Raw genomic sequence first — 24,029 nt, forward strand, 5'->3', positions numbered from 1 at the left:
TTTCAGTGAATATATATATATATATATATATATATATATATATATATATATATATATATATATATATATATATTACTGAAAAAAACATAGGTTTCAGGCCTTATATAGTTAGCAAGAGCGGCTAAATAAAGTCTCCCTTTCTAATCCTCAAGTGGGTCTCGCTTCTTTCGTGTGGAGAAGGTGTTGGACATGTTAATGCGCGAGTGGCCAGTATCGCGCTGGAGACCCCCACACCACAATGCAGATCCGGTTTACATTGGTCACCGCCTTGAGTGGATTTCTCGCTTTCCAGGTTACTGGGATTACTGTGGTCGACCTCCAAATGCCGGGAGTGACAGAGGCGATACAGCGGATTTATCTGCTAGATGGGTTAAGCAATCCCTTGCTGGTGCCCCCGTGGACATATCTCCTGGCAATGATGGAGGAGGTGTGATTGGGGATATGGGAGACGTGGCCGCTGGCTGGAGGAAGAACTCGGAGCATGCAATTTTGACCCCATTACCGGATGACGACAAGAACAGTGCATTCTGGAACTTGGAGGCACCATTGGTGTAAGGCGCGCCAGAACTAAGTCAGGTGTTGGAACTTACTCACCTGGGGGGCAGCAGCTCATTAGTTAAGAGAGAGGGCGGGATATTTAAATCGAGCTGTGACGCCCTGCTCTCACACAGACACGCAAGCGGCGCTGACGAGGCGGGATGCCGAAATGCATACGCCGCAAGAACGTTGTGCCTGTTCTCCTCTGCAAGAGCGGCTAAATAAAGTCTCCCTTTCTAATCCTCAAGTGGGTCTCGCTTCTTTCGTGTGGAGAAGGTGTTGGACATGTTAATGCGCGAGTGGCCAGTATCGCGCTGGAGACCCCCACACCACAATGCAGATCCGGTTTACATTGGTCACCGCCTTGAGTGGATTTCTCGCTTTCCAGGTTACTGGGATTACTGTGGTCGACCTCCAAATGCCGGGAGTGACAGAGGCGATACAGCGGATTTATCTGCTAGATGGGTTAAGCAATCCCTTGCTGGTGCCCCCGCGGACATATCTCCTGGCAATGATGGAGGAGGTGTGATTGGGGATATGGGAGACGTGGCCGCTGGCTGGAGGAAGAACTCGGAGCATGCAATTTTGACCCCATTACCGGATGACGACAAGAACAGTGCATTCTGGAACTTGGAGGCGCCATTGGTGTAAGGCGCGCCAGAACTAAGTCAGGTGTTGGAACTTACTCACCTGGGGGGCAGCAGCTCATTAGTTAAGAGAGAGGGCGGGATATTTAAATCGAGCTGTGACGCCCTGCTCTCACACAGACACGCAAGCAGCGCTGACGAGGCGGGATGCCGAAATGCATACGCCGCAAGAACGTTGTGCCTGTTCTCCTCTGCAAGAGCGGCTAAATAAAGTCTCCCTTTCTAATCCTCAAGTGGGTCTCGCTTCTTTCGTGTGGAGAAGGTGTTGGACATGTTAATGCGCGAGTGGCCAGTATCGCGCTGGAGACCCCCACACCACAATGCAGATCCGGTTTACATTGGTCACCGCCTTGAGTGGATTTCTCGCTTTCCAGGTTACTGGGATTACTGTGGTCGACCTCCAAATGCCGGGAGTGACAGAGGCGATACAGCGGATTTATCTGCTAGATGGGTTAAGTAATCCCTTGCTGGTGCCCCCGCGGACATATCTCCTGGCAATGATGGAGGAGGTGTGATTGGGGATATGGGAGACGTGGCCGCTGGCTGGAGGAAGAACTCGGAGCATGCAATTTTGACCCCATTACCGGATGACGACAAGAACAGTGCATTCTGGAACTTGGAGGCGCCATTGGTGTAAGGCGCGCCAGAACTAAGTCAGGTGTTGGAACTTACTCACCTGGGGGGCAGCAGCTCATTAGTTAAGAGGGAGGGCGGGATATTTAAATCGAGCTGTGACGCCCTGCTCTCACACAGACACGCAAGCGGCGCTGACGAGGCGGGATGCCGAAATGCATACGCCGCAAGAACGTTGTGCCTGTTCTCCTCTGCAAGAGCGGCTAAATAAAGTCTCCCTTTCTAATCCTCAAGTGGGTCTCGCTTCTTTCGTGTGGAGAAGGTGTTGGACATGTTAATGCGCGAGTGGCCAGTATCGCGCTGGAGACCCCCACACCACAATGCAGATCCGGTTTACATTGGTCACCGCCTTGAGTGGATTTCTCGCTTTCCAGGTTACTGGGATTACTGTGGTCGACCTCCAAATGCCGGGAGTGACAGAGGCGATACAGCGGATTTATCTGCTAGATGGGTTAAGCAATCCCTTGCTGGTGCCCCCGCGGACATATCTCCTGGCAATGATGGAGGAGGTGTGATTGGGGATATGGGAGACGTGGCCGCTGGCTGGAGGAAGAACTCGGAGCATGCAATTTTGACCCCATTACCGGATAACGACAAGAACAGTGCATTCTGGAACTTGGAGGCGCCATTGGTGTAAGGCGCGCCAGAACTAAGTCAGGTGTTGGAACTTACTCACCTGGGGGGCAGCAGCTCATTAGTTAAGAGAGAGGGCGGGATATTTAAATCGAGCTGTGACGCCCTGCTCTCACACAGACACGCAAGCGGCGCTGACGAGGCGGGATGCCGAAATGCAGAAGGTGAAGAGAAGGTGTTGGACATATATATATATGCACCACCCACTGGAGGGTAAAAATTAGATCAGCCATGGGCAAACCACAGGTCCCACAATGCAACCAACCAAAAAGGGAGTGAATCCAAAAGGGGTGGTGACCATCGGAAGAAAAAAAGACCTTGAAATTCTCACCTGTGGCAAACTAATGGCTGATTCGGTGGCAGACACACCTTGGAAGAAGTTTCAAGCAGAAACGAAACATGTTGGAAAAAAGATGCCTTGTCCTGTTGCTCTGCACGAAATAAATTAATGAAGGCAAGTTGGTGTTGCGACTCGTTTATCTCCTGAGGGGGATTTGTTGTAATATATATATATATATATATATATTCACTGAAAAAAACATAGGTTTCAGGCCTTATATAGTTAGGAATTAGCATTTAAAAAACCTTTAAAATTCACTCAAAAAACTATACGTTTTAGGGGTGTTATAGTTAGCTGGACATTTCACTCATACAAAACCATTGAAATTGCTCCTATATAGTTAGTTGTACTAACTATATTTCGCGCACCCGCAACCCACTGCTGATGATGTCACATATTACATCATTCATGACACGGTCAGTGACATCACTGATGACATCTCAAATGACAACACTGATGACATCACTGATGACATCATCCAGTGAATGTGGTTTGCTTCGTTATTTAAATATGCATTATATATATAGCAATTTGCATTGAAGAATGAGTGGATATATAAAAATAAATATTTGGATGGAGGATTTAGTAGCAGTGTAATTGACTGTTTACTTGACCAATTTATAGTGTCTCACTAAATATAGTGGATAGTTACTAAACTGTTTGAATATCTGTATCACTTTGTCAGTTGTTGTGTAAACTGGTTCTCCAGTTGGTTACTAGCTATGTGAAAGTCTGTATTAGTTATTGATTAGTTAACTGAGTATTTGTATGGGAGAGTGAATGTGTGTGTGGTTCGGTGGGAGGGGGGTGACTGCCCAAAGATGTGTGAATAGTTGATTCACTAGATATATGAAGTTAAAACTACATGTTCGAACAGTTGTTTGGGTGAGTGAATGTCTTTATGGGTGTGGTGATGAGCAAATATATTTCTCAATTGTACATGTCCAAAAAACTAGAAAAATAAAAGGCAGTGTATGTGTCAGTTGTTGTATATTAATAAGTATACATAAGACTCAATGATTGTGTGAGTGACTGTATGGATAACTTTATACTTGTAATAATGATTTTATAATTCACTGAGTATGACTTACTATCTAAATGAATAGATGAAGTTGTGTTTGTATAAGTGTGTAGCTAAGTAAATATGTAAGTATGATCCATTGTTTGCATAAGTGAGTAGGATGACTTCATATGTGAATAGGATGTGTGCTGGGTGTGTAATGTCGATTTAGGTGTATAAGTATTTTTGATAGTGTTCTATTGTTCATTGACAGCATGTATGAGTGAATCTACAGGTAAGTGATAAGATGTGTGTATACATCTATGAATCACTAAGTGGGTTTTTGGATACTTGTATTGCTGTAACAATGGATTCAAATATGATACTCTGTATTTTACAAAGAGTGATGAAAGATTTTACTAGTGTATGAAAAGGTGTATGTGATTGTCACGTGGATGATGTCATCAGTGATGTCATTTGAGATGTCATCAGTGATGTCACTGACCATGTCATGAATGATGTAATATGTGACATCATCAGCAGTGGATTGCGGGTGCACGAAATATAGTTAGTACAACTAACTATATAGGAGCAATTTTAATGGTTTTGTATGAGTGAAACGTCCAGCTAACTATAACACCCCTAAAACTTATAGTTTTTTGAGTGAATTTTAAAGGTTTTTTAAATGCTAATTCCTAACTATATAAGGCCTGAAACCTATGTTTTTTTCAGTGAATTTGCAAGGTTTTTTAAATGCTAATTCCTAACTATATAAGACCTGAAAGCCCACCAGGAATCTCCAGTATGCGCCAGGGGACTGCATTGCAGAGAAGTGTAATGAAGCCACACCCCTTTTTACACCTCTCTGCAACGCAGCCCCCATGCATGTTTGAAGAGGGGGAACTAATTCCCCTTGCATTCTGGGGGCCCCTGGGGGCCAACTAGCCCACCTTGAACCTCCAGAATGCGCCAGGGGGCTGCATTGCAGAGGTGTAATGATGCTCTGCCCCTTGTTACACCTCTCTGGAACGCAGCCCCCTGGCGCGTTTGCAGAGGGGGAACTAATTCCCCTTGCATACTGGGGGTCCCTGAGGGCCAACTAGCCCACCAGGTGCCTCCAGTATGCGCCAGGGGGCTGCATTGCAGAGAGGTGTAATGAGGCCACACCCTTTTTTACACCTCTCTGCAACGCAGCTCCGTGCATGTTTGAAGAGGGGGAACTAATTCCCCTTGCATACTGGGGGCTGGGGGCCAAGTAGCCCACCTGGAACCTCCCGCTGATTTTAGATAGCGCTCCTGCACAAAGCGCAGAGGCGCGCTTTTAAAATTCTTTGCTTACTTCTTTTCCCACGGAATCCTGGACGCTCACCTTCTCACTCCTCCTGAGTGCACCGGCACGGCTCAGCGCTGATCGCAGCGGCGGGCTCGCAGCGGCTGGGGGCGCCATCTTGGACTGGGCTGCTCGGGTGAGGCGAGGCCACGGTCATCTTCGCCACACCCACCCGAGTACCGCCCCTACTTAGGAGCATAGTTCCTTGCAAAATTTTGGCATTAGCAGGCTGCTGACCCAGTGGCAGGGGGTCCGCGCCTGTAGCTAAGGAAGCTGCACTACGTGACATCCAGGAAGAGACGCTGATTTTAGATAGCGCTCCTGCACAAAGCGCAGAGGCGCGCTTTTAAAATTCTTTGCTTACTTCTTTTCCCACGGAATCCTGGACGCTCACCTTCTCACTCCTCCTGAGTGCACCGGCACGGCTCAGCGCTGATCGCAGCGGCGGGCTCGCAGCGGCTGGGGGCGCCATCTTGGACTGGGCTGCTCGGGTGAGGCGAGGCCACGGTCATCTTCGCCACACCCCCCCGAGTACCGCCCCTACTTAAACAGGCCAATATGTGTCAGCGCAGCGGACGAGCGCAGCGGGCGCGACGGAGGCGCGCCGGAGTTGCGCCTGAGTTAAGCCCGTCTGCGCCCGTCCGCGGCCGACCGGGACCCGGGCCTACTCCCCCTGGCCATTTTATCAAGTACTCGTCTCTGGAACTTTTTAACCTACGTCCTAACACACCCCATGGTCCCTGCAATTACTCATTAGCTCCACGCACATTGACTTGCATTCAACGTCTAGGACTTTCCCCCTTCCTCAATTCTGTGCCTCACGCTCAGCCTCCCATCCTTTCTATTTCTGAGCCTCGAACTGTACCCTCTGTAAAGCACAGTTTACGCTGTTACTACCTCAACACTCGGTCCCTGGTTAAAAACCAGATAGACATTTTTCTCTTCTTGAAGGAGGCAAAACCGGACATTCTCTTTTTGGCTGAAACTTGGCTAACCCCTCACTCCCTCCCTGATGTACTTGTAGCACTTCCCGCTGATTATTATATTTTGACAGCCAATCGTACGCCCGGGAAGGCGGGAGGTGGTGTAGCAGCTATAATTTTGAAATCCCTTCATGTTAGGGAACTACCTTCTCTGATCCTCCCGGACACCGAGAACTTGGTGATTAATCTTGATACTGAAAGTGGGTCCCTCATCCTGGTCCTGATATACCGACCTCCCCAATATATGGCCAAGTATCCATCTCTTCTGGCGGAGCAGCTGGCTTCATACGTAGTCAGCTACTCTAAAATCATCCTTATTGGGGACCTAAACTATTGGTTCGACAGCACAGATATTGACACTCAAGCTGCTGAACTAAAAGACCTGCTTACAGATCTCAATTTAAATCAGCATATTCATGCACCTACCCACCAGAAAGGCCACAGCCTGGACCAGATCTGGACGTACAACTTATCTCTACCCAACCCTGTAATCAGTCCATGTATATGGTCGGATCATTTTATCATCTGCTTCACATTAGAAATACGAGGAAATATTAAGCCCAGACCATGCAAGAGCAAAGAATTCCGCAAATGGAAATCTATGGACCTTCCGGGATTCATTGATGTCTTAAGTAAAACCGTACCACCACCGCACGATGACCTGGACACTGGCGAGAGAGCGCTGTCTAATTGGCTACGCAACGCAGCTGACCTCTCAGCCCCCCTGGTACTGGTCCCTAATATTAGAGCGAATGAAGCCCACAAATGGTTTTCTCAAGAACTGAAAGAACTTAAACTGGAGGTTCGACAAAAGGAACGGAAATGGAGACAAAGTTATTCCCCTCAAGCCAGGAAAGTGTACTGTATCGCAAGAAAGGAGTTCCAAAAAATCTTGCTCCTACATAAAACCAACTATTTTTCCCAAATAATTTTAACCTCTTCCAACAAAACTAAAGATGTTTTTAACATAGTCAATGAGCTCTGTGACGATGATAGGACAGCTCCCTCAATAGCCCCCACCCAGAAGTTGTGTAACTCTCTGAATGAATTCTTCAGAGAGAAAATTGTAACCATAAAACGCAACATTGCTAGCTCTCCCAATTCGTCTCCTTTGGATGATATTTTTAACAACCCTACTACATTAGATACCCTTCCTGCTATAGACCCTAAAACCTTCTCCACTCTCCTGGCACGGGTCAAGTCTGGCTCACCCGACGACATCTGCCCACCCCACATTTTTACAGAGATAGGGCACTCCATCCCTCATGGGATCCTTTCTCTGCTTAATGACTCACTTGATCAGGGAAAGGTACCCGTAGGGTTTAAACATGCTCTACTGATTCCCTTGATCAAAAAACCCGGTCTTGATCCTCACGATCCATCTAACTATCGCCCGATATCCCTGTTGCCATTCCTTTCAAAAATTCTGGAGGCACACGTTGCTAGTTGTCTCTCTAGCTTCGTTGAAACCACTGGATACCTGGAGCCCAATCAAGCAGGGTTTCGACCGGGGCATTCTACGGAGATGGTGACACTGGCGGTCCAGAATGTACTAAGATGCAATGCAGACAAGGACATTCACCAAGCATTGGTACTTCTTGACCTGTCGGCCGCATTCGACACGGTCGACCATACCATCTTGGTCGACCGTGTCGAACAGGCAGGCCTGAGAGGCTCGGCACTTAGATGGCTGAAGTCATTTATCTCGGAACGCACCCAGGCAGTGAGATTAGGAACCTTTACAGCCCCCAAAATCAAAAACGAATGTGGAGTCCCTCAGGGCTCGTCCCTGTCCCCACTTTTATTTAATTTGTACTTACGACCCCTGTTATTTTCATTAAAAAAGTTTAGAGCCTTAATTTTTAATTATGCAGATGATCTGCAACTGATCTTCTGTCTGGACTCCCCTGGTGCGGCCACCGAATTTCGGGAGGCCATGGTCCACATTCAGAGATGGATGGGCCTAAATCACTTGAAACTCAACCCAGGCAAAACTGAATTGATTTTGCCTGGGAAGAGTGAACTGTACTGGGGGCCACACTTTTGGCCTCCAGAAATGGGAAACCCCCCAGCTAAGTCCCAAACAGTTAAAAGTCTAGGAATCACTTTCAACCAAGATCTCTCGCTCAAAAGTCAGGTAGGGACTGTGGTATCTGCAAGTTTCTTCCAACTTCGCAAGATTAAGAAGATCGCCCACCTTTTAACCCACCCTGCTCTGACTCAGGTCATCATTGCTCTTGTGCTGTCCCGTTTGGACTATTCCAATAGCTTGTATCTGGGTCTTCCAGCGGGGCAGCTCAAGAGACTTCAACTGGTCCAGAACCAAGCGGCCAGGTTGATCTGTAAGATTCCTAAGTGGCAGTCCATCAGACCGGGGCTAGCCAGTCTTCACTGGCTGCCAGTAGCGCAGAGAGCAGCATTCAAAGCGGGATGCATTATCTTCAGGGCTCTACAAGGTAAGGGTCCTAGATTCATTAGCAGCCTGCTTGTCAGTTACACCCCCTCTCGCGCTCTCCGCTCAGGTCAAAAGAACTTGTTAGTGGTACCTCGGATCAGAAAACAATGCCAGGGAGGCGGATCTTTCCACTTCTTGGCCTCCTCCCTGTGGAATTCTCTGCCACTGACGCTAAGGCTTCATGAAGATCTGTTAGCCTTTAGACAGGCTTTTAAAACTTGGCTCTTTAAGCAAGCTTATCCTTAGTCAACCTCGTTTCTTTCTGTTACATGTTATGTTTTGCCAGTTTTCCACAGCGCCATGAAGCCTACGGGCGTACGTGCGCTTAATAAGTTTAATTTAACATAACATAACATAACAGTATGCGCCAGGGGCTGCATTGCACAGAGGTGTAATGAGGCCATGCCTCTTTTTACACCTCTCTGCAACGCAGGCCACTGGCGCGTTTGCAGAGCGGGGACTAATTCCCCTTGCATACTGGGAGTCCCTGGGTCATATCTTCCCAAACGCCGAAATTCCGAACGATTGAAAATGACTTTTCTTGAGAAACATTTGGATTTGGATTATCATGTCCTATACTTTGGAATTTTTGAAAGACTGACTTTGAGGATGCTATAAATTACTCAAGTCTGCCCGAATTGTGTGGGTAAAATTGATACCTAGTCACTTTGAATAAGAATGTACTTACGTCTCGTCTAACATTTGGAAGAAATATCTAGTTATATGACAACAGGATACCGACATAACTTGAAGGAAATAAGAACGCCCTGAAGAAGTTCTGTTGTACAGAACGAAACGCGTCAGCTGGCTGTGGTACATAAACTTAAGGAAAATAAAAGCATTTGAATATACACCAAGATTCAGCGCTTCAATAAGGACTCTAAGTGATATGATTCGATTGGACTTATTGTGCAAGTCGTGCTGTGCCAAACTTTGGAATATTCTCCACTACTCTCTACTACTTACTCTCTACTACTCCACTACTCTCTAATATTCACTCTCTACTACTCATTCTCTACTACTCTAATACTCTCTACTACTCTCTCTCTACTACTCACTCCCTACTACTCACTATCTACTACTCTCTACTACTCACTCTCTACTACTCTCTACTCTCTACTACTCACTCTCTACTACTCTCTCTCTACTACTCTCTCTCTACTACTCTCTACTACTCACTCTCTACTACTCACTCTCTACTACTCTCTACTATGCTCTCTCTCTGCTACTCACTCTCTACTACTCTCTACTACTCACTCTTTACCACTCTCTACTACTCACTCTCTACTGCTCTCTACTACTCACTCTACTACTTACTCTCTACTACTCTTTACTACTCACTCTCTACTACTCTCTACTACTCACTCTACTATTCACTCTACTACTATCTACTACTCACTCTCTGCTACTCTCTCTACTGCTCTCTACTACTCTCTACTACTCACTCTCTACTCTATTTCTCACTCTCTTCTCTCTACCTCTCTACCTCTCTCTACTTCTTTCTCTACTAGTCTCTACCTCTCTACCTCTACCTCTACCTCTCTACCTCTACACCTCTACCTCTCTACCTCTCTCTAGACGCACACATATACACAGATATATATGCATATATATGCATATGCTTTTATGTATGTGTATATATATATATATATACATACATATATAAACATATATAATCTGCATATCTATATAAATACAAATATAAATGCATGCATACATATACATATATGCATACATATGCATGTTATTTACATGAAAGTTTTAAAAACACTAATAAAAGCAAAGCTAAAAAGCCACCTCATTACAAACAGAATGGCTTTAACTTAAACGAGGGCGAGATCTATTGCATTTTCAATGCTTGTTTACTTTGGTTCCATCAAGAAGGCATTCAGATGTGTCACACATTTGCCATAAATTCTGAATGTTAGCACTCTAGTTGCTCATTAGATCATTGAAGTAAAGCTACTGCTCACCAGGGAAGTCTGCTGCTGATCATACTTTCTATGGCAAAATTAACCCCCTCATGTTGTTCCTTTTTAAATTAAATGTTTTCAGACTTACCACTTCATTCCAATCAAGATGGCTTCTGGTGTGCCATACTTTTGTCATAAGTAAGACTGTTAGCGCTCTAGTTGTTCTTTAGAACACTCTGGGACATTCTGTCATTGGGCTATACTTGGGCTACATCTGGGTGATATTTGGGCTACATTTGGGCTCTTTTGTCTCTGGTGGCCATCTTGGGAGACTGCATGTCAGAATTTTTTAATGAAATAGAAGAGGATTTGAGAAGTCACTCAAAATGTGCCCTAATTTTTCTTTCTGCAGCACTAATCATACTTTCTATGGCAAAATATACCCCCTCATTTTGTTCCTTTTTAAATTAAATGTTTTAAGAGTTACCACTTTATTCCAATCAAGATGGCTTCAGGTGTGCCATACCTTTGTAATAAGTAGGACTGTTAGCGCTCTAGTTGTTCTTTAGAACACTCTAGGAGGCTGCAGTAGAACACAAAGTAATCAACTGACAGTCTCTGTCCTTTTAGGATGTACATGTTTTACTGAGAATGTCAGACTTCATTCTCACATGACTGAGAAAGATAATGTGAATTTACAGAAAATATGCTTTCAGTTTAGCTTATAAATCCCTTCCAAACCACTGTGGGAAAAGCATGAGATAATAGTTTTCTTTCAAACATGATTCATGATATCCCAGCAGAAGGCTTTTTCACATGGTAAAATCACCTTAGAACACACCACAATTCCTAAAATTAGTATGGTACCATCAACAAATGATTTATAATGTAACTAAAGTCCTAAAACCCTCTATTAACTACAATGCTTTTTAATGAGGTGCGATCATGTATACTGGTCCCAAGATGGCTGCCAACACTTCTTGGATGAAGTGCTGACAGCCAATCTGATCTCACGATGAGATGTGTGGTTAGGCTTCGCCCAGATATATATGTGTTTTTGAAGTTAATTTTCATAAAAACCACTGGAGCAATATTCACCAAATATATCAAAGGCACTTCTGCGTACCAGTCCCTACAATTTTGCCAAGTTCGGTGTAATTCCGTTCAGCGGTTCGGGCTGTAGCCTTATCAGAACGGCCTATGGAAATTAACATGGGGAAAACACGTTTTATATATATATAAAGCAAACTCCTTACGCCTTCTCTCCTCTCAGCGCTTCAAGAACGGAGGACGGACCACAGGTAAGTGCAACAAAATGTATTCTGCTCCCTTACACCACATCTCCTGCATGACGCGTTATATATATATTACAGTGCATGATTTTGTTTACCATTTACCATTTAATTAACACGTATTCACAGTATAACAGTGCTTTCTTATAGGTTAATAGTGTATCAATGAGTTCATATGTTATATATAGATAGAAGTGCAGTAGTCGGAGACAAATATGCAAGAGTATTCACACGTTTCATTTCACACCTTCCATCACAAATTAGCCTTGTTTTTCTTATAATAATGTGCAAAGCATCTGAGCGTGAGCCTCTGGAGGAGAATGACGCTTCAGGCTTTCCAGAAAGAGCATCTGTCTCTTAACAGTCTGCATGTAGGCTGCACACTGGTGCTGGCTGGTGCTAGCTATATGTTTCTCGAAAGAGCAGCGATTGAAGATAAACAAAGATTAGCCTTGCTTCTGTGAGCAAGCTGCAGACTGCAAAAACACTGATTTATGAACAGGTATGTGGGATGAGGACTATATATGGAAATCTCATAAATTGGTGCTAATATTAACATTAACTAGGGAAATAAAAAAAAGCCATTCCATCAGATGCCATCCAAAGATTGCATTACCATCTACAATGCAAATTTGTTCCCAGCTTTGTTTTCTTTTTACTTGCATTGCCTTTCTTTATTGAACATAATGTTTATATCTGCATTTATACCTATATACTCAGCACTAAAATAAGGCTTTAACATATTAATAAAACCTTTCAAACCAGTTCTTGTGTATGCATCTTATAGGGAAGGGTGTTCTAATAACACATATCAAAATAAAATGCTTTACTGGCAGTCTCGGACAGCATTGAGTGCCACCCAATATGCATTATCTGTAGGTAAGTGATGAGAGTTGTGTGACTGTTTTTTCCCGTCCAAGATGATGGTAGGTTGATTCAAACCCTGGCCTCTCCTAAGGGCCAAGGAAAAGCAACATGGCCATATTTACATATACAAATGTATCAGTATCAATAGTTTGCAGCTACAAATATGTTCTTAAAGCATTGATCAATGGCCTTTGTAAAGTTGAAGCTGTCCCCAAGAGACATGTCCACCTTGTGACTGATGGCTGCTCATATCCAGCCTTGTGGGAGCACCAAGAGATCAAGAGGACCAACAAATGCAACTCTGAATGCCAGCTTTATTTTTTAAAGCAGCATCGCCCCCACAGAAGAACTCATGTTGGAGCAAACACATGTTAATTGCATGTAACGTACGAGGAGATCTTACCCATTTACAAATCAAAATTCTCTAAATAAGCTATTGTAAAATCAAAGCTGCTTATTTGGATTCTAGTATCACTGAAACTCCTATACGTTATTCAGTCTTGAAGTCCTTCCTCAACCTCAACTCCAATTGCACGGCTTGCATGGTCCATCCCTCAATGGAGTTCTGTGAAAATCTTGCTTCTTTCTTCTACACCAAAATCCATGATATTTATAGTGATATAACATTTAACCAGAACACAATGAGTCAAATATCTATGCAGTCCTCAAGTAGAAGGTTTTCTGTCATTGGTTGTCCTTCTCTGCCTCAACTAGACATGTAGGGGAGGAGCTCCTGCTGACTATTAAATCATAGTCCCCAGATTACCCATGTCCATCTTCTATCTGAACATTGCTTATTCCATAAATCACTCCCAAGGTCGTGGATCTAATTAATTAATGTTTCATTACTACTTGAGGGTGGTCTTCAGCTGAAGAAAAAAGTGGTTTGTGTCTTTACTATTAAAAAATGACTTTAGACTTTAGACCGTAGTCAAGTGGTCAATTCTTGCCTAAATAATTTATAGAGCAAATTGTGCCCCTGACAAGCGGGGCTTGTACCCAGTAGAGAGACAAAAATGACCCGCAGAGAAGAACAAGTTACTTACCTTCGGTAACGCTTTTTCTGGTAGATACTATATCTGCCTGTGGATTCCTCACCTTGTGAATACCCCTTGCGTCAGCAACATTCGGAAATTCTTTTTTCGTAGCCTCGCGCTGACGTGGACTCCTGACGTCATAGAGACACGACCTCGCTCGCGACTCCGCTGACGTCACCGACGCCTATAATAGGCCCACGCCGGCGTGATGACATCAGTTCCGCCCTTTTTTCCGTGCCATCGAGGCACACGGACGGACCAATGACAGTAGAAATATACAAGTATACATAGTACACAATAATCAAGGCAAAACACACAGTGTTAAGCAAAAGCAGGAAAGCAATTGGAACATTTCCTTGACAACAAAATATATATACATTACACTACAGTAACCCTGGCATAGAAGAGTGGACAACGGGGAGGCGGTGGGTCAGTGAGGAATCCACAGGCAGATATAGTATCTACCAGAAAAAGCGTTACCGAAGGTAAGTAACTTGTTCTTCTGATAGATACATCTGCCGTGTGGATTCCTCACCTTGTGAATAGAGTCCCACAGCAGTCCCCACTCCCGGAGGAGGGTGTCCACTCTTCTAGACCAGGAAATCCTGAAGGACAGAGCGTGCAAAGTGACCGTCCCTCCTCACTTCGGAATCCAAGCAGTAGTGCTTCGCGAAAGTGTGGAGGGAAGACCAAGTTGCCGCCCTACAAATATCCTCAACAGGTACACCTCTAGCTAATGCAGAGGATGAAGACTTAGCCCTTGTAGAATGAGCCCTTATACCCTCTGGTGGTTCCTTACCGGCCAAAGAGTAGCAGATCTTTATGCAGAGGACAATCCATCTCGATAAAGTTCTCTTATGGACCGCCCTTCCTTTCTTGCAGCCAGCAAATCCAACGAAGAGCTGGTCTTCCAAGCGAAAGTCCTTGGATCTGTCCAAGTAAAAGGACACCGCCCTCTTAGGGTCCAGACGGTGCAGTCTCTCTTCCTCCTTGGAAGGATGAGGGGGAGGATAGAAGGTAGGAAGGGTAATGGACTGCCCTAGGTGAAAGGGAGTTACCACCTTAGGCAGAAAAGCAGCCCTGGTCCTAAGAACCATTCGATCAGCATGAATGGTCAGGAAAGGGGGCTTGGAACTAAGAGCTTGAAGCTCACTAACCCTCCTTGCCGAGGTTATTGCAACCAGGAAGACTGTCTTAAAGGTAAGAAGCCTCATGGGACATTTGTGGAGAGGCTCAAAGGGAGCACCCATCAAAAAGGTCAATACAAGATTCAAATCCCACTGAGGCACAATAAAAGGTGAAGGAGGGAACATATTAGTGAGACCCTTCAAAAACCTTAAGACCACAGGAGACTTAAAAAGAGAAGGCTGGTCAGGCAAACAGAGAAAAGCCGACAGCGCCGACAGGTAACCCTTCACCGTGGCAACCGCAAGACCCTGCCGCGCCAGAGAAAGGGCAAACTGGAGAACATTAGACAAATGGGCCTTCAAAGGATCAACAGACCTTTCCCCACACCACGTGACAAATTTCGACCATCTATAAGAATAGATGGACTTAGTGGAGTCACGCCTGGCTGACAAGATGACATCCACAACGTCAGGCGGAAGGGAAAAGGAATTCAGGTTGCCCCGTTCAATCTCCAGGCATGAAGGTGCAATGTCTGGAGGTGGGGGTGTAGAACCTGCCCCTCCATCTGAGAGAGGAGGTCTGCCCTGAGAGGGAGACGGAGCGGCGGGTGAGAGGAGAGGTGGAGTAGATCTGTATACCACACCCTTCTTGGCCAATCCGGGGCGACTAATATGACTTGGGCCCGGTCTAGGCGAATCTTCCTCAGAACCCGAGGAATCAAGGGTATGGGGGGAAACGCGTAAAGGAGTTGACCTCTCCAACTCAACTGAAACGCGTCCCCCAAGGCTCCTTGCATCGGATACTGGAGACTGCAGAAAGACAGGCAGTGCGCATTCTCGTGAGTGGCGAACAGGTCCACCGGAGGAGTCCCCCACATCCGAAAAATGTCGTGAACCACCTCCGGGTGAAGCCTCCACTCGTGGTCGGCAGAGAACTGCCGACTGAGACTGTCTGCACGAACGTTCAGAACTCCGGCCAGATGATTTGCCATCAGACAAATCTGATGGTCCTGAACCCAGGACCAGAGACGCAGAGCCTCTCTGCAGAGACACTGCGACCCCAACTCCTCCCTGCTTGTTGATGTACCACATCGCGGTCGTGTTGTCCGTTAGGACCTGAACAGACTGACCGCGAAGGGAAGGGAGGAAGGCCTTGAGCGCCAAACGTATCGCCCGCAATTCTAGAAGGTTGATGTGAAGCAACCTTTCCTCTGGAGATCAAAGGCCCTTGACCTCCAGATCCCCCAGATGAGCACCCCACCCGAGAGTGGATGCATCCGGTATCACCGTGGCCACCGATGGGGGAAGTTGAAAAGGCTTTCCTTGGGACAGATTGCCTTCCACGCCCCACCAAGACAGATCCGCTGCAGCTTCTCTGGAGATCCTCACTGACTCCCTGAGATCTCCGTTGTGCTGATACCACTGCTTGCGGAGGCACCACTGGAGCGCCCTCATGTGCCAGCGTGCATGGTTGACCAACAGAATGCATGAAGCCATCAGACCGAGCAGGCGAAGGACCTTCAGGACTGGAACGACCGCTCCATTGTAAAATAAAGGAATCATCTCCCGTATGTCGCGAATCCTTTGAGGGGGAGGGAATGCACGACATACGGTTGTGTCCAGTACCGCACCTATGAACAGGTTGCGCTGGGAGGGCACCAGGTGAGACTTGGGTACATTTATTGAAAAACCCAACCTGTACAACAACTGGGTCGTCTCTCGCAAATGATGGAGCACTCTCTCTGACGACTCCGCCTTGCTCAGCCAGTCGTCCAAATAAGGAAACACTGGAACCCCTGATCTCCTGAGATGCGCAGCCACCACTGCCATCACCTTGGTGAAGACTCGAGGCGCAGTAGTAAGTCCAAACGGAAGGACCGCAAACTGGTAGTGCTGCGATCCCACCGTAAAACTGAGATATTTTCTGTGCGACTTCAGGATTGGGATATGAAAGTAAGCATCCTGCAAGTCGAGCGACACCATCCAGTCTTCTTCTTGCAGCGCCTGAAGAACCTGAGCAAGGGTGAGCATCTTGAATTTCTCCTGCTTCAGATAGAGATTCAAGATCCTGAGATCCAGGATCGGACGAAGCCTGCCATCCTTCTTCGGAATCTGGAAATACCGGGAGTAGCACCCCTGACTCCTTTCCTGCTCTGGGACCACCTCTATCGCACCTTTCCTTATCAGAGTCAAAACTTCCTCTTGCAGAAGTGACAGATGCTCCTCGGAGCAATACCCTTGGCAAGGAGGGAAATTGGGAGGGAATTCCCAAAAGGGAAGGGCATACCCATTTTCTACAAGATTGAGAACCCAAAGATCTGACGTAACCGATTCCCAATCCTGTAGAAAATGGGTAAGCCGACCCCCAACCGGACCCACATGATCCTGAATGTCGGATCTAGGGCTGCTTCTGAGGGGCAGGGGGGTTGGAGGAAGTGGAGGAGGAAGAGGCCTGACGTCCACGAGGACGAGCTCTCTGCTTTCCCCTATATGTCCTGTACAAGGAGTTTTGCTGCTGCTGTTGTTGCTGCTGCTGCTGCTGCTGGCCTTGCCGGAAATTCCGAAAGGAAGAGCGGCCAAAACCCCTGAATCTTCTGCCAGTTGAAGAGCCTCTCATTTGAAGACCCAAGGATTTAGCAGTCGCCCTGCTATCTTTAAACCTCTCAAGGGCCGCATCAGCCTTCTTCCCAAAGAGGCCTAAACCATCGAAAGGAAGATCTAATAATGTCGCCTGAACATCAGCCGAAAAGTCAGAAGATTTCAACCAGGCAGACCTCCTAGTAGCGACAGCAGTGCCCATAATGCGTGCCACAGAGTCTACAGTATCCAAACCGCTCTGAATGACCTGGCGAGACGCCGCCTGAGCGTCAGAGATGACTTCTTCAAAATCCTTCCTGCTGTCATCAGGAATTTTTGGAACAAGAACACGCAAAGAGTCCATCAGCGCGTGTAAATATCTCCCCATCAAGCAAGTGGCATTTGATGACTTCAATGCCATACTGGCAGAGGAGAAGGACTTCTTTGCCACCTGATCCTGCTTCTTTGCCTCCTTCTCAAAAGGAACCTGAGGGAAAGCACTAACGTTCTTTTTGGAGCACGCAGCCTGAATGACCAAACTCTCCGGTGAATGGTGAGAGGTTAAAAAGGCAGGATCCTCAGGGGCAACCCTGTATCTTCTGGCTACACTTTTAGAGACAGCTGGAGCCGACAAAGGTTTTTTCCACACCTCTAGAATGGGCTCTGTCAGAGCATCATTGAAAGGAAGAAGAGGTTCCACCACTGAACTTCTGAGAATGCAATACTTCAGTCAGAATATTAGATTTGAATTCTGCTGTAGGCAAAGTCAACTTAAGGAGACTGGCAGCCTTCCTCATAATTAAATGATAGGGTTGAACGTCCTTAGAAGGAGTGCTAGAACCTGAGGGTAACTCCCACTCTGGAGAGAAATCCAGGCTTCTTGCGTCTGCCAAATCCTCAAAAGCATCTTCATCCAATTCACCCTCTTCAACGTCAGATTGTGAATCCAAAAACCTCCTTTCATCCAGAAGGCGTTGAGCCTCTCTTCTGGATCTCATCTTGACCCGTTTTGCTATCGGATCCACCACCGGCTCCGACGGATTCGGAATCGACGTCGGGATCGAACCCGAAGGCTCAGAGGGATGTGTTCGAGGACGACTGGGAGCAGGCGAAGCCGGAACCGGCGTCGACGGCTTCGGTGGAGCCGGAAAATGCCACGGCGGCGTCGGAGCTGGCATGTAAGGCATAAACGGAGCTGGAGGGTAGGAGTGAGGGACTCCTAAGCTAAAAGCTAAAGGACCCATGGGACCCGAAGGTGCACCAGAGGGGTACCACGCCCTCGAAAAGAGTCCGTACATCGCGTTGAGAAACGCAGAAGGGTCCTGGCCTGGGGCAGGAAATGGTGGATGAAAACCTTCAGGCCTGTCCAGAGGAGCGTTCGGATTCGGCTCACCTAAAGGCGCGGAACTCCCATCCTCACGAAGCTCCTCCTCATCTCGGGCCGGGGACGGCGCCGGAGACGGACTCGGAGCCGGATTCGGAGCCGGAGCCGGAGACGGCGCCCGTGACTCAGAAGGGGAGGCCTCACCTTCAGGTTCTGGATCCGAAACATCAAGGGTCACCACCTTCGAACGTACCTTCTTCGGTGACCCCGACCTCGATCCCGACTCCTTACCAGAACGACGTCGGGACTCATGTCTCCTCTTCTTATGTTTCCTCTTTTTCGAAACACGATCAGAAGTCGACTTCGAAGACGACCTTCCTCGAGATCCAGACCTCGACCTCGATCTCGACTTCGACCTCGCCCTTCGAGAACGAGACCTCGGCGATTTCTCCTTTCCAGCTTTCATCTTAGCCACCAGCAGCTTCGCCTCTCTTTCTCTCAGGGCTTTCGGGTTCATCTTCTTACACGAAGAGCAGTCATCCACATCATGGTCCGAACTCAAGCACCAGATGCAGTCGCTGTGAGGGTCGGTGATGGACATCATCTTGCCACATTCTCTGCATGGCTTAAAGCCGGTCTTTTTAGAAGACATTGTCGAAGAAACAGGATACAAAGAAGCAGAAAAAGGTAACAATATAGGCAACAAAGTATCCGTTGGCTACAGAGATTCCCGATAACCGTTAGCGTCGACGACGCGGAAAAAAGGGAACTGATGTCATCACGCCGGAGTGGGCCTATTATAGGCGTCAGTGACGTCAGCGGAGTCACGAGCGAGGTCGTGTCTCTATGACGTCAGGAGTCCACGTCGGCGTGAGGCTACGAAAAAAGAATTTCCGAATGTTGCTGACGCAAGGGGTATTCACAAGGTGAGGAATCCACACGGCAGATGTATCTATCAGAAGCTAAGATTCATAGCTAATGAAGGCAATATGGCAGAAGCAGTCCCATTGGAACTCTCCACCATTTTCAACATAAATGACCATGTCATCAAAGAGTAAAACAGATTTACTATTGATGAAATATTCCTCTAATTCCTTTATTAGTTCCTCAGGGATCTTCCTTCTTGCGAAATGCTTTTTATCTTATTTACCCCCTGATTGAGATCATCAACTCCTTGGGTTTGAAGGGATCTCCTGTGCAGATGATACCCATTGTAACATGTTTACGGATATCCAGTCTCCTGGCTCCTTGTCTAATCTACATCTTCATTAGTGTCTCTCAGCAATTCAGCAATGCATGAAGCACAACTACTTAAAGTTAAATGCAAACGACTGAAATCATGGTCAGCGATAAACTTAAATAGTATATTTTTGGCTTCCTCTTGCTTATCATTATTGTTGACGTACCTATGCTGCTCCAATCACCTGGCATCATTCTTATTCCAGGCCTTACCTTGAATGCTCAAATCATCACAGTTTGAAGTGACAACTTCTACATCTTATGTGTCTTAAGATGGGCACTTCTGCACCTCTGCAAAGTACAAAATGCTGTTGGTGACCCTGCATACATTCTACTTGGGATGGATTATTTTATCACTCTTGCCAAGACATCAGCATATATAAAATATATCTACTAAGAACTGTGTTAACTGTATGCAAAACCTCTCCAAAGAGAGACTACTCACTGTTAACACCCAAGGAGTGAAGGTGCTAAAGGTCATACTACCCCCAGCCTTCATAGTTTTTTGCAACTTTATTGTAGAGATAAGTGGAACTTGTGGAATTTGACTCAGTGGAATTCCGCGGAGTTGCATAAAAACTCCACGAAATTCAGCGGAGTTCCACCAACGGGTGGATACAGGCGCGCCGTGTGGCTCGCGCTGTGATTTAGCATTTTTAGGGTGTTCCACAACTAAAAATCACCAGGAACGGCACAATGCCATGTACCAGAGGGCGCACTAAAAATCACACTAGGGGGTGCAAAATCTTGCTCATGCGAGGCAACTGAAAATTCTGGAGCCATGTGCGAAAAAAATCATACCACTCGGCAATTGCCGAAATTTGGCCCGAACTTCGCGTTAAAAGAGTAATGCAGAGTTGCCAAAATCCGACCATTCCCCGGTTGAGTGGGTGTGTGAGTGACTAAGCAGGTCTGTGAGTGGGTGTGTGAGTCTGTGAGTGGGTCTGTGAGTGGGTGTATTAGTGTCTGAGTGGGTCTGTGAGTGAGTGCATGAGTCTGAGTGGGTCTGTGAGTGAGTGCATGAATCTCTCAGTGGGTCTGTGAGTGAGTGCGTAAGTCACTGAGTGGGTCACTGAGTCGGTGTGTGAGTCTCTGAGTGGATCTGTGAGCAGATGCATGAGTTTCTGAGTTGGTCTATGAGTGGGTGTGTAAAAGTCTAAGTGGGTCTGTGTGTGGGAGTGGGAGTGGGTCTGTGAGTGGGTGCATGGGTCTCTGAGTGGATCTGTAAGTAAGTGCATGATTTTCTGAGTGGGTCTGTGAGTGAGTGCATCAGTCTCTGAGTGGGTCTATGAGTGGGTGGATGAATTCCTGAGTGCATCTGTAAGTTGGTACCAGTGTTTTCAGTCCGGTTTGGCGAGATGTCTGTCAGATTCCACCTGGGATTTTTGCATGAACACACTGACAAAACACACACATACTCTCTCTCATCTCTGTTTAGAAAGTCCTAAAAAATATTGATTATCTTACAAAATATTGTTTTTCTATATCTTAGGACTCATACCAATCCTCATACCTGTCCCTTAAGCCCCTCAATGTGCCCTGTTTGTCCCTTAATGTATTTTAACATCATATGACCGTGTGATTACTGGGAAATCTGAAGCTCACACCTCCCCCAATCTTACTGACCAAGCTATGCCCCTGTCTATAATGGGGTAGGGGGCCACTGTAATATCAATGGGAGCCCACAATAATACAAGGGGATGGCTGATTTGAGCCCCAGGGACCCCATCACCCGGGCAAGGCCTTAAATCAATAGGGGAGGGGGACTGGATGGCCCCACACCCCATGCCATTTTTGGCCCCGGGGACCCGTTTTCCCAGGGCCCAGCATTAAAATGTATTTATTTTTAATAGGGGAAGGGGTCTGCGTGGCCCCTCTCCCCAGGCTGATATCGGTCCTGTGCAACCCCATCCTCACGAAGCTCCTCCTCATCTCGGGCCGGGGACGGCGCCGGAGACGGACTCGGAGCCGGATTCGGAGCCGGAGTCGGAGACGGAGCCGGAGACGGCGCCCGTGACTCAGAAGGGGAGGCCTCACCTTCAGGTTCTGGATCCGAAACATCAAGGGTCACCACCTTCGAACGTACCTTCTTCGGTGACCCCGACCTCGATCCCGACTCCTTACCAGAACGACGTCGGGACTCATGTCTCCTCTTCTTATGTTTCCTCTTTTTCTAAACACGATCAGAAGTCGACTTCGAAGACGACCTTCCTCGAGATCCAGACCTCGACCTCGATCTCGACTTCGACCTCGCCCTTCGAGAACGAGACCTCGGCGATTTCTCCTTTCCAGCTTTCATCTTAGCCACCAGCAGCTTCGCCTCTCTTTCTCTCAGGGCTTTCGGGTTCATCTTCTTACACGAAGAGCAGTCATCCACATCATGGTCCGAACTCAAGCACCAGATGCAGTCGCTGTGAGGGTCGGTGATGGACATCATCTTGCCACATTCTCTGCATGGCTTAAAGCCGGTCTTTTTAGAAGACATTGTCGAAGAAACAGGATACAAAGAAGCAGAAAAAGGTAACAATATAGGCAACAAAGTATCCGTTGGCTACAGAGATTCCCGATAACCGTTAGCGTCGACGACGCGGAAAAAAGGGAACTGATGTCATCACGCCGGAGTGGGCCTATTATAGGCGTCAGTGACGTCAGCGGAGTCACGAGCGAGGTCGTGTCTCTATGACGTCAGGAGTCCACGTCGGCGCGAGGCTACGAAAAAAGAATTTCCGAATGTTGCTGACGCAAGGGGTATTCACAAGGTGAGGAATCCACACGGCAGATGTATCTATCAGAAGCTAAGATTCATAGCTAATGAAGGCAATATGGCAGAAGCAGTCCCATTGGAACTCTCCACCATTTTCAACATAAATGACCATGTCATCAAAGAGTAAAACAGATTTACTATTGATGAAATATTCCTCTAATTCCTTTATTAGTTCCTCAGGGATCTTCCTTCTTGCGAAATGCTTTTTATCTTATTTACCCCCTGATTCAGATCATCAACTCCTTGGGTTTGAAGGGATCTCCTGTGCAGATGATACCCATTGTAACATGTTTACGGATATCCAGTCTCCTGGCTCCTTGTCTAATCTACATCTTCATTAGTGTCTCTCAGCAATTCAGCAATGCATGAAGCACAACTACTTAAAGTTAAATGCAAACGACTGAAATCATGGTCAGCGATAAACTTAAATAGTATATTTTTGGCTTCCTCTTGCTTATCATTATTGTTGACGTACCTATGCTGCTCCAATCACCTGGCATCATTCTTATTCCAGGCCTTACCTTGAATGCTCAAATCATCACAGTTTGAAGTGACAACTTCTACATCTTATGTGTCTTAAGATGGGCACTTCTGCACCTCTGCAAAGTACAAAATGCTGTTGGTGACCCTGCATACATTCTACTTGGGATGGATTATTTTATCACTCTTGCCAAGACATCAGCATATATAAAATATATCTACTAAGAACTGTGTTAACTGTATGCAAAACCTCTCCAAAGAGAGACTACTCACTGTTAACACCCAAGGAGTGAAGGTGCTAAAGGTCATACTACCCCCAGCCTTCATAGTTTTTTGCAACTTTATTGTAGAGATAAGTGGAACTTGTGGAATTTGACTCAGTGGAATTCCGCGGAGTTGCATAAAAACTCCACGAAATTCAGCGGAGTTCCACCAACGGGTGGATACAGGCGCGCCGTGTGGCTCGCGCTGTGATTTAGCATTTTTAGGGTGTTCCACAACTAAAAATCACCAGGAACGGCACAATGCCATGTACCAGAGGGCGCACTAAAAATCACACTAGGGGGTGCAAAATCTTGCTCATGCGAGGCAACTGAAAATTCTGGAGCCATGTGCGAAAAAAATCATACCACTCGGCAATTGCCGAAATTTGGCCCGAACTTCGCGTTAAAAGAGTAATGCAGAGTTGCCAAAATCCGACCATTCCCCGGTTGAGTGGGTGTGTGAGTGACTAAGCAGGTCTGTGAGTGGGTGTGTGAGTCTGTGAGTGGGTCTGTGAGTGGGTGTATTAGTGTCTGAGTGGGTCTGTGAGTGAGTGCATGAGTCTGAGTGGGTCTGTGAGTGAGTGCATG

This window comes from Lissotriton helveticus, chromosome 6, assembly GCF_964261635.1.
Source record: "Lissotriton helveticus chromosome 6, aLisHel1.1, whole genome shotgun sequence".
NCBI classification, from domain to species: Eukaryota; Metazoa; Chordata; class Amphibia; order Caudata; family Salamandridae; genus Lissotriton; species Lissotriton helveticus.